Raw genomic sequence first — 16,289 nt, 5'->3', positions numbered from 1 at the left:
TTTGTGCATGGGAGATATATGTTTGTGTGTGTGTGTGTGTATAACCACACACACACACACACACACACACACACACACATACATATATATACTTTACCGTATCCAATAATTACTAATTTATTTAGCTTTTGAAACAAGTCTATACTAGAATTAGATCTTAAACTATATTAGATCTTAAACTCCAATTTTCCTCTTTATATAGACCTATAATGGTTAATATCTTTGAGATTCTGAAGATTTTAATGGGATCATGCATACTTGGTGTGTGAGAGAATCCTACCATTAAGAATTTTTTTAATGTTTATTTTTATTTTTGAGACAGAGTGAGACAGAGCATGAGTTGGGGAGGGGCAGAGAGCGAGGGAGACACAGAATCCGAAACAGGCTCCAGGCTCTGAGCTGCCAGCACAGAGCCTGATGTGGGGTTCGAACCCACAGACTGTGAGATCATGACCTGAGCCAAAGCCGGACGCCCAACCGACTGAGCCACCCAGGCGCCCCAAGAATCCTACCGTTTTTAGAAGTGGGTCCATGGAAGTGTAGCGACCTGCCCAAGGTTGCACCACTTGAGACAAAGATGTGGATGGGATCTGCTGCTGTCCACTGGTCAACTTCTCTTCCAGACACAGTGAAGCCAGTTTTCCTTGCCTGAAAGGTGAAATGTGTTCTTTTTTAAGTTTATTTATTTATTTTGAGAGACAGAAACAGCACAAGCAGGAGAGGGGCAGACAGGGTGACAGAGGATCCCAAGCAAGCTCTGCACTATCAGCACAGAGCCTGACACTCCCACAAACCATGAGATCATGACCTGAGCTGAAATCAAGAGTTGGACGCTTAATCGACAGAGCCACCCAGGTGCCCTGGACTTATGTTCTCGTTAACAACACTGCTCAATAGAAATAGAATATTAGCCATGTAAATAATTTTAAATTTTCTAGTAGTCATGTTTGAAAAAGTAAGAAACAGACAAATTTAATTTCAATAATATATTCCATTTAATCTAATATATCCAAAATATTATCATCTCAACATGGAATCAACATACAAATTTATTAATGACATATTATACATTATTTCTTCTGTACTATGTCTTCAAAATCCAGGGTGTGTCTTATTCTTATCAATTCAGAGGCCAGGTTTTCATCAATCATATTTGATCAGCATTTAGATTTCATGATATTTATGGGTGAAAAAAGATAGACTGCCATACCCAAGTGATGGCAAACATATTTAAAAGTTTTCCAGGGGCACCTGGGCGGCTCAGCTGGTTAAGCATTAGACTTCAGTTCAGGTCATGATCTCACTGCTCGTGGGTTCAAGCCCTGCATCAGGCTCCGTGCAGACACCTCAGGGCCCTGAGCCTGCTTGGGATTCTGTGTCGCCCTCTCTTCCTGCCCCTCCCTCGCGCATGCTCTGTCTTTCTCTCTCTCTCTCTCAAAAATAAATAAACATTAAAAAAAAGTGTTCCATTACCTGAGTTAAACATCCATTTTTAAACTAAAATTTTCTAAAATTAAATAAAATTCACAGTTCATCAGTAGCATTAGCTATATAGCCATTTCAAATGTTCATAGCCCCTTGCCCCTAATCTGTTGGATGATGCAGATCTAGGCTCTTCTAGCCCTAAAATTCTCAATCTTGAGAAACTTCATTGCCATCTCCCACATAAAGATGATATAAAAATTCTGACAGAGGGGGTAGGTGGCTGGCTTGCTTGGAGAGATAACAGATGCACACTTGAGAGAACACCCAGAGATTCGAACACACTTGCTTGGGTGAACTTGGGCAACAGCTTCACCTGTCTGACCCCCAGTTTGCTCGCACGTGAAATAGGGATTATGACACTTCCTTCATAAAGTTATTGGAATAGTACCACATAAGGGTTAGCGTAATGCACTGACTCCAGGCCAGGGATAGCAAGTGCAGAATAAAACATAGTCTAAATCCTTCTTGAACAGGTAGCCCCGAATTTGACACACATACATCTTTCAAGAAGAGCTCATCTTTCTTAGCGGCAGCCCTGTATTTGCCCGATAGCCCTCTCATCATGCCTCTGGGATCCTTGGAAAGATGCCACTGACATCCTGCAGTTAGAAGTGATTGCTGCCAGGTGATATAATGAGGTAGCATGCTCTTTTTTCATGTCATCCTTTTTTGAACATGCTGTTCTGTTTCTTTTTCCTGGAACGCCCTTTCTGGTTTTCTCTTTTCGGCCTGGCAAATGCTTACTCTTTTTCAGAACCTGGTTCAAGTGTCTCTGAGGGACTCTTGCAAACAGAATTATTCGATGCTTTCAATCATTCTCTACCGTTCTATGTTGAAAGCAACAACAACTAAGAGGTTGGATGGTGTCAGCACTGGCTCCTTCTCAGGGAAGGTCATGGGTGGGCTGCTACAGAATCATTTACTTCAAAGAAAAATTCAATTTCTGAGCGGGGGGCAGTAGCTTAAAAATAATAATGATAATAAATGTTTGACACTTGACATGGATTATTTTGTCTACTCATAAGAACAACCCTATGAGAGAGATACTGTGGTTCCCCTTCAGAAATGACGACCTGGCCGAGTCAACCTGATTTTAGAGCCCGCTCTTAGCCACCTTGCAGCATAGTGTTGCCATTTTGGAGAATGTGGCAGATGTTCCTATTGCCTCCCCTAAATCCACTCTTCTTTTCCCATCAAAAGAGAACCCCGGATTTGTCTGAGGTGTCAGTGTGCCCTCAGATTCCCTTGCAGCTAAGGGTAGACGTGCATATGGTTCCTAAGACAGAAACGTTTTTCTAGCCTGAAATTTGCACTTGTTGTGTGGAGGCATAGCAGCCGTCTTGTGGCCATGAAGTCAAGGACCATCCTCTAAGGATCACAGGAAGGGAAGCTAGAAGGGGCCAACGTCTTTGAAACCCTGACCAGCTAGCTACACCACCCCCCAACTCCCTGGCAGGCTGGCTGTGTCCAGATTTCCCATTAGGTTATCAATATAAAATCTATTTGATGCAGCCACTGTAGTCAGATTTTAGCTACAAGCAGCCAAATGCAATCCTGGTTAATGGAGAAAATTTATAGCTGGCTGAGAAACTCAACAAACTACATTTGTTTGATTTGTTTTTAATTATTAAGTAAACTCTACCCCCAACGTGGGGCTTGAACTCACAACCCCAAGATCAAGAGTCACTTGCTCTACTGACTGAGCCAGCCAGCCACCCCTTAGCAAACTACATTTGATTCCTTCCTCTTCACAAACTGCTACTTGAACCTCTTCTAATTTGGCATTTGCTGCAGAACCTTATCTTTATCATTTCAACTGACTGGACAAGTTTCCTGTCCTCCTTCCACAAACTGGCTGTGTCATCCCCATGATATTTCCCAAGGAGGGATATTTTCTTGGCTGACTGGGATCATTCCTCCTGGACTATCTGCAGGTTTTCCCATAAATAGCACAGAGATTCATCTGGCAAAACTAAAAATTCCATGGTCACGGTGACAAGGATTCCTGCCTTTCCTTCAGGCCAAAAGTCAAAAAGCATGGAAACCAAGAGTGAAGTTTTCAAAGCAATCAAATAGGCAACTAAAAGTGAAGTTGTAGGACAGGGGTTGGTAAACTGCAACCTACAGGCCAAATTCGGCCCACAACCTGCTTTTTCAAATAAAGTTTTACTGAAACACAGACATGCCCATTGGTTTGTATGTTGTCTTTACATGTCTCCATGTTATAATGGCAGAATTGAGCAGTTTCCACAGAGACTGTATGGCTTGTAAAGCCTAAAACATTTAGTATCTAGACCTCCACAGAAAGTTTGCTGACCCCTCTCAGACAGCAATTAGCTATGGAAGAAAGACATAACAGAGACTGACTGGTAGTAATAAGAAGAAACAACAAGAGCTCTAGCCCCCCTTTATCCTGCTAAGCACAGTGCCAGTTAGAACCCTGCCCTAGTTCTGAACGGCCCATTTGAACTATTCTGTGTGTGAGGATCCTGGGGCTCCCAGGAGGTTCAATAACTTCCCTAAGGTTACACCACCTGATTGACAAAGCAAGAATTCCAACCTGATTCTGTCTGGATCTAAAGACTACAATTTTAATCATTAATCATTAATCATCACATGTATTTCATATTTCCTAAGCATAACATCATATTTCTCCTCTCTGTTTAATTCAATCCCTAAATACTGAAATTAATGCAGAGGCATTTAAATTAAAAAAAAAAAAAAAAAGGCTACGTGGAAGAAGAAGAAAATCCACTTAACTCAGAAAGGTCCAGAATATGGAGATGAGGATATATGTCCTCTAAAAGGAGATAGGGGACCCCAAAATGGGCAGAATCAAGCACAGGTAAGAATGGAATCGCGGTGTTTCTCTAGTCAAACTGGGCTCCCATTCATGTCAGCCTACGTGGGTGGTCTGCCCAAATAGCTCTCCTTTCATCAGGGGGTACAACACCAGGAACCCGCAACTGAGACAGGAACTGCCATCCAAGGGTGGTGCTGAGCTAGTGGGAAGCCTGTCAGGCTCTAAGTCACAGGCCCTGGTCTCCACTCCTCCCCCTAGTTTTGTGCAAGTGATCAGGACTTCCCACTTGAAAAAAGAGAAGTGGATGACAGATGTTGAGACAGGATCTGTGCTGAGGCCTAGGGGTTCACAGCATATGTTTAGCCTGGGCAAGTTATACCATAGGAGAACACATATGGAAAGAGCTAGGTGTGTTTCAGGACTTAATGTGAGTCTAATGTGAGCCCAAGGTTGGAGGCAGCCACTGGAAAAGCTACTTTGGTCTTTGGTTACATTAACTGAAGCATGATATCCAGGATATGAGAGGTGATAGTTCCATTTAACCTACCTCAGGCAGAGTGCACCAGGTGCACTCTGTGGAAGACAGAGGTGGAGAATGGGGCACAGGGGTTCTAGAGACCAACAACTATACATCCACCTCAAAATTTGGAGAGCCTACCCTATGCAAGGCACAGGGGTCTTTATTGGATATGCAGATTATTTGCCTCTTGAATGTTAAATCTACAGACATTAAATCAATGATCACACAAGCACCGAGTTAGGAAGCATGGGCTGTGCCATGAGGGGAAAGGATAAAGTGTTGAGGCGAGGTATCATAACAGGGCTCTTAAGTGAGATCGATTCTCTCAGAAGGCCTCCAAGAAAGTGACATTTAAACTGAGACCCAAGAGGTTAGTGGGAGACAGTGTGTCAACACACAGTGGAAGATCATTCCAGGATGAGGCGACAGTAAAGTAAAAGGTCCGGAAGTGGGAAAGAGCCATTTAAGGAACTGAGAGGCAAGTGTAATTGGAGCTTCCTAAATAAAAGGGATTGTTCAATTTTCAGGTAGGAAGGGCACTTAGGTCGGGCACTTAGGTCAGTAAAGAGCCATCAAAGGGTTTTAAGCAGGGATGGGATAGGATACTTTTACATTTTCTGTTTGGGCTGCTGTTGGGATGAGCAGCGGCACCACGATCAGAAGAGGTGAGGCTGGTTATGAGGCTACTGCAATAGTCCACCCTAAAGGGGATGGATGGAGCCATTGAAGAACGGCAGGAAGACCAGAGAATTGAACCCTGGAGAAATGAGGCCGGGTGCAGGATGCAGTACTTGAGCTTATATATTCAACTAGCTCGCATGAGAAAGAGTCCTGCCAAAGAAAGAATAAGTCCCTCAATCTTGCCAAAGAAAGAATAAGTAGCAGTGGCTAGAAGCTGATTGAGAAAGAGGTTGCCACGCAGCATAAAGAACTTCCAGGCAGGCCTCAGCCTGGATGCTGCTTTCCAAAGCATAGTATAGAACAGGGCTTCCAAAATCCCACTCTGTGGCCTTTTAGATCCAAGAAATAGTCTGTGAGAAATTAGTTCTGTAGTTGGTGAGAGGAGACATGACATATGCACGGTACCCTCAGAGAGTCGCCTTGGACCCGAACATATTCATTAACAGCGCTGAGAAGTGCTGCTGTTAAGAAACCGAATTAGCAAAATTTAACTACCGTTTCCCAAAACTTATCTGGCCCTGACACTTTATTTTGAACCAGTGGTCCGTGGAGCACACTTTGGGAAACACTGCTATAGAGAATTCACACATAACTTTGAGAGTGAATTCCGAAATTTCTTCTAAGTCTATAATCTGACATTCTTTCTTAGACCTGACGTCATTCATGCGGTTCCCTTTTATAAAGCAGATATTTCTGATGGGACAGGATATTTCTGCGTAGACGATCATCACGCATGCAAAGAATGTCAGGAGATGGATGTGGATTTACGTCTTAACTGCCCCACTTACTAACTGACGGATCTTGAGTCATCTCTTTGAACTCCATGAATGTCAGTTTCCTCATTTGTAAAATGACCAAATATTAGTACCAACCGCAAAAGCTGCAGGAAGGATTAAGCAAAATCCCACATGTAAAGGGTAGTGAGCACTTGATAAACAGAACCCTAGGATCTTCAGCAGGAATGGCCCTGGGTGTTACAATGACCCAATGAACCAGGCCAGTGGTTCACAAAGTTCTAGTTGCATCAGCATCACCAGAAAGCCTTGCTTGCAACACAGATCATCATGGAGTCTTACCCAAGAGTATCTGATTCAGTAAGTCTGATGAGGAGGTCTGAGAATTTGTATTTCTAACAAATTCCCAGATGATGTCAATGCCGCTGGTCCAGGAAACACGCTTAGGAAACAAACCAGTCAACTAAGTTGGTGTTCAAAGTATCCCCAATTTTTCTCCACTTGGCAGACAGGATGAGGCTTACTTTGCAGGTTGCTAATGAGACAATCCCAAAATTACCTTATTCTTACGTAAATTCCTTCTTGGGGCCAAAACTTGGCTCTGAAAGGAAGCCCCCTTCCCCACCCTGCAGATGGGTTAGAGTAGGGGTTAGGAAGACAGGAGACATAGGAAGTAGAAATACATTCCAGGAGGGGAAAGGATCCTACAAGCCCACACCTCTTGAGGATCCTTCGGTATAGACGCTCTGATTCAAAGACCATTTCCCATTTATCCTCCATGCCTGGTTTTGCTCCTGGAGAAGCAATTAAACTTTAGTTTCATTTTCAACCATTTTTCACCCAGTTGGGAGCCTCTCTGGAGGATTTTTCTCCTCACTGGAAGCTCCTCAAAAGACAAGTCCATTTTTTTGGCTTGTCTCCACTGTTCTTGGGAGTTTATACATTGATTAAAAACCAAAACACACGTTATTCTCATATTCAAAGTACTTTTGCAAGTTCTCACACTTTTCCTGGTACCATGTTGAAGACATAGGCCGAGTAGGAGATGATCTGAGGAGGAACAATATTTATGAACTATGATATTTTATAAACACCTGGCATTTATATAAACATGGGAACTGGGATTTTTAATAAGGCAACCTTTCCAAGTTTGGCATTCAAATAGAAAACATGCTTATTGTGTTCTTCCTGCATGTAAGGAATCTTGTTGAAAGTACCTGGCACCTAGACAGTATTTTTGTAAACAGTGATTTTAGTCTATGGTGAATCCTAAATTAGACGCCGCTTACGTGCTATTGCAATATTTAATAATTCCCCCCAGTTTATTTTCATTTAAGGAGCGACAGGAGGGATTTCAACTTTATGTTAAGTTGTCTTGAAGGACTTTGCTATGACAGTTGTAATGTTGAGCCCAGAAGAGTTAGGGACAAGGTGCAGTGCAAACTGCTGAGGGCTGGCCCCTGGCCCTGGCATACCCTTTCTTAACCCCCTATCCCGCCCTCCAGCCCCCACAGGAGCCTTGGAGCTTCCAACAAAATGCTAGTATTTTCATTTCAAATACTGATTTTGGTTTTCTGGGAGGCCTCATGTAAAATAGCTTCTACTCCTAAGTCTGTTGAGTAGAGGAGGTGGAACACTATCTTGTTTGAGGTCAAAAAGATCACCAAAGAAAATTGCTTTCAGAAAATATGATTTTTCTATTGTTACAGGCAAAGATGCCCCTCACTCCCCAGAATCATGGAAAATTCAGGAAGACACCAGTATATGAAAGCTGTGTCACAGGACTCTGGTTTCTTCTATGCAAACCATCTTTATTTAAAATCAGAATATTAGTGTCCATTTACCGAGAACTTACTATATACCAGGAACTGGGCTTGTCATTTAACATTTTATTTAATCTTTACATTAACCATAAAAGTGTTGTGTTATTATCTGCATTTTACTTACCAGGAAAATTTAAGACCAGAGAAGTTAAGTGACCTGCCCAGGAACACACACAACATAAGGAATAAGTGGGAAATCTAGATCTCATCCAAATACTGCATTCTTTAAAATATATATATTTTTAATGTTTATTTATTTTTGAGAGAGAGAGACAGAGACAGAGACAGAGAGGGACAGAGTGTGAGCAGGGGAGGGACAGAGAGGGAGGGAGACACAAAATCCGAAGCAGGCTCCGGGCTCTGAGCTGTCAGCACAGAGCCCTACACGGGGCTCGAACTCACAAACCGCAAGATCATGACCTGAGCCAACTGAGCCACCCAGGTGCTCCTCCTGCATTCGTGACCACCAGGAGTATTGCCACATAATGCCTGTGAGGTTGGTATCATTAGCACCTTTTCCACCTGTCTTACCCAAAGTCACAGAGCTCCTAAGCAGCACAACAAGTAATCAAACCAATCTGCATTAATCTACTGCATCTTCTTTTGACCATTATGATATCTTTCCACCCCAGCAACAGTCAAATATATATTTTGTAGAATTATAAGTTTCTATTTTTCTTGTTTTCACTCTGTGTCACCTTAATAAAATCCCCAATAATTTTAAAAAGTATTTTTCTTCAATATGTATAGGACATGAGGTGGAAAGGTACATATATTACCCTCCAGAACCTGATCTCAAAGCCCACCGTCGCCACCTACTAACTGAATATAAAAACCCAGGCAAGCTGTTTGGGGTCTCCAGCTTAGTTTCATCTAGGAAGTGAGTGGTGGTTGTGGTAGGGGTTGCTCAGAGACAATACCTTCCTAGTGGACCTCTAGAGACCATGAAATGGATGCTGTGCCCAGCATGCCGTGGAAGCTCAGAGAATGTTAATTTCTTCTCTTTGCATTTTCCACTTGGTTTCTCCTTCTTCCCTCACCATCTTCTTGTATGCTCCTAAATCATGGCTGGAGTTTTCATAAATGGCTTTGCCCCCATCCTTTAGGAACTGCTTCTTTTCTAAGTGCTGAAGTTCCCGGGAGATACACAATCCTGTAGTTAGGCACACTCATTAAGACTCATCCATGTGAGTCATGGATTTTCTCTCTAGGACCCGTGCATGGTGAGTTCATTTCAACATCTTTTTAATCCCATGTCACTAACAACAGTAGAATCAATAAAACCCACGTGTGATGGGAAACCACAAATCTATTTACCTGTTTGAATCAGGCAAGCACCTACCCTGTTGGCTCTGTCATTAAACTTCTGGGAAAACACTCTGCACACCTGGAAATATGAACTGGAAATCTCATCATGAAAGATATTTCTGATAAATCCCAGGCTTCACCACATTGTGATTCTCAGGAAATTTTGACCTTGCTTTGTTTGGGTCTGGACTAGAGTCAAAAGCATCTCTTAAATGAAACATCATTTTCCAGAAGGGCTAAAAATGTGGGGCCATTCGTTTTGATTGCCACTGGATCCTTTTCATTCTGCTCAGCCTCTTTATCCCCAGCACTAAAAAAATAATAATAAAAAAATCACCATTTTATTGACTTGAGGCCAAGTTGGTTGACTACGGGAAAAAAAAGTGTATGAAATAAGGTTACAGTCATTGAGAGCTTTAAAAGAGTATAGACAGTAAAAAAAGAAAAAAAATGGCCGGGAAATTGTACTTGCCTTTTTTTTTTTTTTTTTAAAAAGACAGGACTGAATACATTTTCCAGGCTCTTGAGTTTAATTAAAGTCAAAGGAACATCTCAAAGGCAAGTGAAAAAAACAGAGCAGGCAAGACATTGAGGTGACTAGGATAAGAAACTGTGTAGAATGTTATGGAAAGAAAAAAAACTGAAAGCAAGAAAAGGAAAGGAAAGAAGATGGAAGGGGAGAGGAAGAGGGCAGCAAGGGCAGGGGGAGGGGAGGAGTGGGGGAGGGGAAAAGTGGGGGAGAGGAGGACAGGGAAGAAAGGGAAATGTGGATTTGCCAAACCCCATCAGATGACATGAACTCATTTTCTATCGGCAATATGCACGGCTCTCCTTTAGGCGCAGGTACTTTCCTCAGTCTCCAGCTGGGTCACAGAAGCTGGATGTTACATGTCTCCCCTAAGAACACGCACTGGCAAATGCCAGAGCAAGACCAAACCATTTCAGATTCCAAAGCCCGTGGTCTTTCTAATCTATCCATCACCTTGGGTTACCATCTATGCATTTCAATTTTTAGTGCTGGTGAAAGAGGTTAAAAATAACTTTACTGCTAATTCTTCCTAGAAGGGCAAGGCATGTTCACTGTAGAGAAATCAAGTAATACAGACTTCGGTGCCATGATGATAACAATAGAGCTCACATGGATTGTGCTCTTACATTGTGCCGGGTCTGGGCCACAGGTCTTGGAGAGGTTATCTTGTTTCATCTTTACAGCTCCATGGAGTAGATATAGTCACTCGGGACCTCCTTTTACACATGAGGACATAAAGGGAGGCTTACCAAGCTAAGTAACATGCATGAGGTGGCTCCATTTGAGAAAGGGTAGCTAAGATAAGAAGCCACAGGTGTGACTAAGTCATTGCCCCGTCCCAGGCAGTCCTACCTGAACGTCATCAGGAGAACTCAGAGAATTTTTGACAGCTATTTTTGTAAATAGATATTGACTGGCTAATTATTTTCATCCACACTTTGTTTTCTCTTTTTATTTGCTCTTGTCCTCATTGATACTATCTATGAAACTATGGTTTTAATGTGCTCGTTTCAGATTTTCTAATACACATGAAAGAAAACACATCAAAGTAAGTGCAAAGTGGTAAAATAAAATAAAAAGATTAATTAGTTGACCACCTACAATAAATTTTTTAATGTTTTGCTGGTGGTAAAAATATTGTCCTCCATCAAGCTCAGAGACATCCACTGAACGAAGTAGAAAAAGGTTGGATCATACCCAACACTTCTGGGTGGGGAAGAAAAAGGCAGGACTAGAATGCAGAGCTCAGGGCTCTCACTGCAGACTTTTCCCTGTGTGCCATTAGCCTCTCTCCCGTGTCATGTGTGTTCCCTAGAGTCTCGAGGTTACAGCTGGGAGCTGCAGAAAACTTCAACATACAGCTGATCCTGTATTTACTGATATTTTGTTCATCATGGATGTTTTGAATTAATAGTGATTTTCTCTTTAAAAAAATATTGCATTAGAACATTATGATGACTGAGTTTCTTAACATGTTATCATATATAGGGGCACCTGGGTCTTAGTCGGTTAAACATCTGACTCTCAGTTTTGGCTCCGGTCATGATCTCATGGTTCGTGAACTTGAGTCCCGTGATGGGCTCTGCACTGATGGTGCAGAACCTGCCCAGGATTCATTTTCTCTCTCTCTCTCTCTCATTTTCTCTCTCTCCCCTCCTGCACAAAATTAGTAAATTTAAAAAATAAAAAATAAAATGTTATATATAATGTTAATATATTTGTCTTTATACCAACATATTAAAAATATAATTTTTATTATTTTTTAATGGAGAAAGGAGACCACGAATATCCTAACTTGGCCCCTATTAACTGATTACTTCCTACCTCAATCCAACACACCCCACTTTTCCCTCAGGACCCTGAGGCCTCATGAGAGACCAAAACTATACAAAACAGTGGGCCTAACAGCAGTTCAGAGCCCCTTGTCCCTTCAACTGTGACATATGAATGCACTTTAAAAAGCTTTACCTTGTTGGATAACATTTCTGAGAAATTCCATAACACACACACACATATTTTTTTTTTCCTTTACTTACAAATGCTTACAGCCCCTCTTGCAAAACTCCTCAGGTTCTCTCTGGGGCACTTTCACCTCCAAACTTTTATCCCTGATAAATTAACCATTATAATCAAACTATCTAGCCTAAGCATTTTGAGTTGCTATTTTATTTTTAAAAAGGGGTAGGGGAGGCATCCAACAAACCAGATGTGGCCGTCTCCAGTTTCAGTTCTTAATGTACAATAAGTTGCAGGTTTCTTATAGTTCCTCGGGGGTAAATCACAAACAAGAATTAGCACATCACCAGCCCAACTTCCTCTTCCCAGCATGTCTGTTTCAAGTTAAAGTGAACAACGACTCAAATATCAAAGGCATATTGCCCCTAAATTAGCCAATCAGCTCCAAATACAGCTGGAAACAAGAGCAGGGGATAATGTTTTTCAATCAGTGGACAACCCTTTGAAAGTTTAATTATAAATGGTAACCGTTTATTTCAAGCTAAATGGATTTTGCCACTTCTATGTGGGCAATACACACTGCACGTCACCCCAGCCTAATCTCTGTCTCATACTGCCTGCCACAGGGGAAGTAAAAATGATGTAGGTCCCCATTCTCTAACATCATTTGTGTTATTGTATCATTTTGTTAAGGGAATGGCAAATACTTGCTATATAATTGTTTGAAGAAATCAACTTTCTGAGCAGCTTTCTTACAAAGAAATTGGTCTAGGTTGACCTGACAAGGCAGATTAGAATCAGCGTCCCTGGAAGTGGCAATCCCGTTACTCATCAGTGAGGACAGTTTTCCAGGTCAGGGGAAGGAAGAAGGAAGGGGTGGTCTGCTTGAGACTGGTCTGAAGAATCAGGTCTGGGAAGAAACAAGTTTGTTATCTGTTCTTGTCAAGGGCTGATGACCTCAATCCCAGGGGTTCACGATCTGGAGATAATTGCAATGAATCATTTCTAGGCAAGCCTCCAGAAGCTTCTGCTTGGGCACAATGCAATCTTCCTCACTCACCCCCCCCCCCCCCCCCCCAGTTACACATCACTTCTCCTCAGGTGGGAAGATACAGTGGAAAGGTGAGGATTTGTCCGTCCAGAACATCACCACGTTTAGGAAACTCCTCCTCCCCCACTCCATAGACACACTTCTCCCCTCATCACAGGACAAAGAATGATGACTGGCCAGCCTGAGTCAAGAGCCACCACTCAAGTGAGCTTTAAAGTGGGATTCAAGGTGTTGCGTGCCCATCAATCTGCAGGATTTCCACGTTCTTTGGAATCAAGCCCGGAATTGGACATCTGGTGGAGAGCTAGTGAGGAAATGCATCCCAACCCTTGAAGACAGATAGACCTATCACTTATCCAGCTGAGTGACCTAATGCCAACTACTTGATACTCTGAACCTCGATAATCCTATAAGTAAAATGGGAACAATATCTGCCCTGCAAAGCTTTTGTAGGGATTATAGTGACTGGAAATAGTGTAGCTACTAAAAAAATCATAAATGTAGATGTAGTCATATACCAAATTTTCATGCTTCATCAGCCAGTGATGATAAAATGGGGTCGGTCATGTTTGTATTTAACTCCCAAATGACCATGATTCTGACTCCAAGTGGTAGGACCTCTGGGGCCAGGTTTGCCCTTCCAAAATGCTCTGCAGTTTCTTCTAAGTCTCCCCAGTTGCTGTCGCCCATACATAAACAAAGTGGTCTGAGACGGTCTTCAGGAGGGATCCTCTGTCAGGTAGTGTCCACCGTGTTTTCCTCTACTTTATTGTCAGTGTCACCTGTGCCCTTGCTATTAGGCCATCAGGGTCCAGGCCAGAGATGCTATTCCTGATGCTCCCTCTGTCCTCACTCTCAGTGGTGCTGGATTCTGGAGGCAGTGAGGAAAAAGAACTCTCTGCAACTACCTGCCCCTCTGATTGATTCCTTATTTCCTAAGACAATTCCTAAGACAAACTCCAAAGAATCAGGGACATTCAGAAGTAATCCCATCTTCATTAAGCCACACCCTCCAGAAAACCCAATTTGTTTAACTGTGAACAAATAGCTCCAACTACAGAGACGTAAAACTGCTTGGAACTAATGGCCACTTCTCTCCACTCCCACCAACTCCCCTCCCCCCTCCCCCTGACTGTGTGCGCGCGCGCGCTTCTCAGTAGTTTCAGAGACCTGAGGGCTCAGCCTCAACGGGTCCCACGTGGAATCTGAGCCAACCCTACATTAATCAAAACAAACCCCCCAGTGTAGACCTTGCCCACAGCCAGTGACCACATGCTAGGAGGACAGGGGACAGATAACATATGGGTTTGTAGAGGTCAAGGGGTCTCCAAGAAAGGATGTGAATATGATTTGTTGGAGAGACTATAAATCAACTTCTTCTCTTCTCCCTTTCTTACATGTGCCATGTGATGTATAGGGTTTTCTAACAATAAAGACAAATTATGATGATAACAAGGTCAAGGTACAACATTTATTGCAAGTTATATCTGGGTTTGGCTTCATACTGGTTCAATAATTAATTTGTGTGTATTGAATCATCATCAATAGATATTACATATGAGTATGATATATACACAAAAACAGATTACATATATGTATTAGTATGTTATATATATATATTATATATATATATATATTAAAAAGGGATATATAAATTAAATATCAGATGTTAGACAAATCTAAATAAGCCACTCTTGATGGTGTGGAGTCAAAGGTAGGTACTGTAGGAAACCTATTTAATTTTTACAAACCAAAAGCTGGCTATAAATATTAACATATGAATGTATCAGAATTCTTGTATTCATCTTTCTGGTCCTTCAAAGCTAAGTTTTACTTTGCAAGGACCCAAAATGCCATTCTGTGGTTGAGAAAATCTGCCCACCAGATCTCACAGCCAATTGTTTCATGCCAGAGGTGCTGTGTGATCATGTATGTAAAGGCAGGAAACTCAGGGATGCTATAAATGGCCAGTTGCCTAGGAGCAAGATTTCAATAAAAACCCTGCATGAAATGAGTCTCACACTTGTAACAAAATGAGTTTGAAACAGTCAAAAAGTGGTTGGAGGTCCACGGCTTTATGGCATGACTAACTTGAGGAGGCAGGCAGGCTAGGAATGCAAGGAAGATAGAGCTGGTTTTATGCAGCCCGGTTCTTTCAGTCTTAGATGGCTGTTCTGTATAAATGTTCTTGAAAGTTCTCAACTCTAATGGTAAACCTCAGACAGCACTATTTCACCAAACCACAGTTTTTTAATGGATCATTACTGTTTTTGCATTTTGTCTTTACTAGTCTTTCATTTCCTTGGCTGGTCAAACTAGATTTCCACTCTATTTCTTGTATTTCATCACTGTTAAGGATGCTATGATGGCTTCACCATTTCCCATTAATGAAACTGGATTGTGTCTGTTTCTTTTAATTCCTTTAATTTAAATGGGTAAGACTGAGTCATTACGGACAGGTGGTCTCACCCAGAATGCCCGCCAGTGCTAAATGACTAAGGGAATAAGGCTCTGAGGACGAGGTCAGGAAGTCTGACCCAGCAGGGCAGGGTGAAGGTGCCTGGGTTACTCTCCTGAAAGCGCTGGGGCCGGTGGAGGGGGGGGAGGGGCGCGGAAAGTACAGCAAGCCCAGCAAACCAGATGTCTTAACTAACCAATTCAGTTCAGGTAAATTAATTTAGTAAAACTAATTTAGTGAAACAAAGTAAAGCAAAATTTAGTTACATTTTATCTGATGAGAAATGGCTGTTGTTGCATTTGTTATTTTCTTAACGTTTTATTTTGGAATAATTATAGATCCACATGAAATAATGCAAAGAGATCCCTTGTGCCCTTTACCCAGTTTCTCCAGTGGCGACATCTTGCAAAACAATATCACAACCAGGGTATTGACAATGATACAGTCATTTTCTAGGATAAAAGCACAGAAATGCAATGCTGGGTCAGTGGAAGTTGACTGTTTAGGTGTCTATTCATTTAAGAAACTGCCAAATTACTTTCCAGAATGGCTGTACCATTGTACATTCCCACTAGCAATGTACAGATGATCCAATTTATCTACATCCATAGCAGTATCTGGTGGTGTTACTATTTTTTCATTTTACTGCTAGGTGTGTGGTATTATTTCATTGATGGCTAATGATGTTGAATATCTTTTCTTGTGTTTATATGCCATGTGTATAACCTGTTCAATGAGATGTCTTTGCATATCTTTTGCTTATTTTGTAATTTTTGTTTTTGTTTTGTGTTTGACTTGTCTGCTTTTCATTATATTTTTTCTATTTTTTCATATGACTTCCTATAGGTTACTTTAAGCTTTTTTTTTTTTTTTTTTTTAGAATCCCATTTTGGTTTATCTATAGTATTTTGAGTGTACTTTAAATAGAGCTTTTTAGTGGT

At 41.7% G+C, this 16,289-nt stretch overlaps 1 long non-coding RNA gene across 1 annotated transcript in view; it reads right to left on the bottom strand.

Moving 5' to 3' along the window:
• Window positions 1-279: 279 nt before the first annotated feature.
• LOC128314894 (uncharacterized) overlaps window positions 280-16,289 on the bottom strand; it is a 206,200-nt gene continuing 190,190 nt past the window's right edge. Inside the window, exon 4 of the long non-coding RNA XR_008297116.1 lies at window positions 280-648. This is a non-coding gene — a long non-coding RNA (uncharacterized LOC128314894). The remainder of the gene's footprint in view (window positions 649-16,289) is intronic.

This window comes from Acinonyx jubatus, chromosome A2 (assembly GCF_027475565.1).
Source record: "Acinonyx jubatus isolate Ajub_Pintada_27869175 chromosome A2, VMU_Ajub_asm_v1.0, whole genome shotgun sequence".
NCBI lineage: Eukaryota > Metazoa > Chordata > Mammalia > Carnivora > Felidae > Acinonyx > Acinonyx jubatus.
This window is presented reverse-complemented; position numbering and strand designations above follow the sequence as displayed.